Genomic DNA, 259 nt, shown 5'->3' on the forward strand with positions numbered 1-259 from the left:
TTTCACCTCTGAGTGAAAAGGAGTTGCGTTTTTCTAAAATAAGCTGTAATTGTTTTGCATGATAGTTCAAGTATTGCTTTATCTGAATTAAAAATATATTGAATTTGTGCTCGCTTCGGCAGCACATATACTAAAATTGGAACGATACAGAGAAGATTAGCATGGCCCCGGCGCAAGGATGACATGCAAATTCGTGAAGCGTTCCATATTTTTTTACATCAACATGGATGGGACTGGAGGAGATTATGCTAAGCGAAAT

At 37.5% G+C, this 259-nt stretch overlaps 1 non-coding gene across 1 annotated transcript; it reads left to right on the forward strand.

Annotated features, from left to right (window-relative positions):
- The first annotated feature begins 106 nt into the window (after window positions 1–106).
- On the forward strand, window positions 107–213 carry LOC145718949 (U6 spliceosomal RNA). Its single transcript, XR_014142110.1, has one exon. It is a non-coding gene; the product is annotated as a U6 spliceosomal RNA (small nuclear RNA).
- Window positions 214–259: the final 46 nt, after the last annotated feature.

The sequence above is a fragment of the Leptonychotes weddellii genome, unplaced genomic scaffold (genome assembly GCF_054177405.1).
Source record: "Leptonychotes weddellii isolate Sample4059 unplaced genomic scaffold, ASM5417740v2 HiC_scaffold_261779, whole genome shotgun sequence".
Lineage (NCBI taxonomy): Eukaryota > Metazoa > Chordata > Mammalia > Carnivora > Phocidae > Leptonychotes > Leptonychotes weddellii.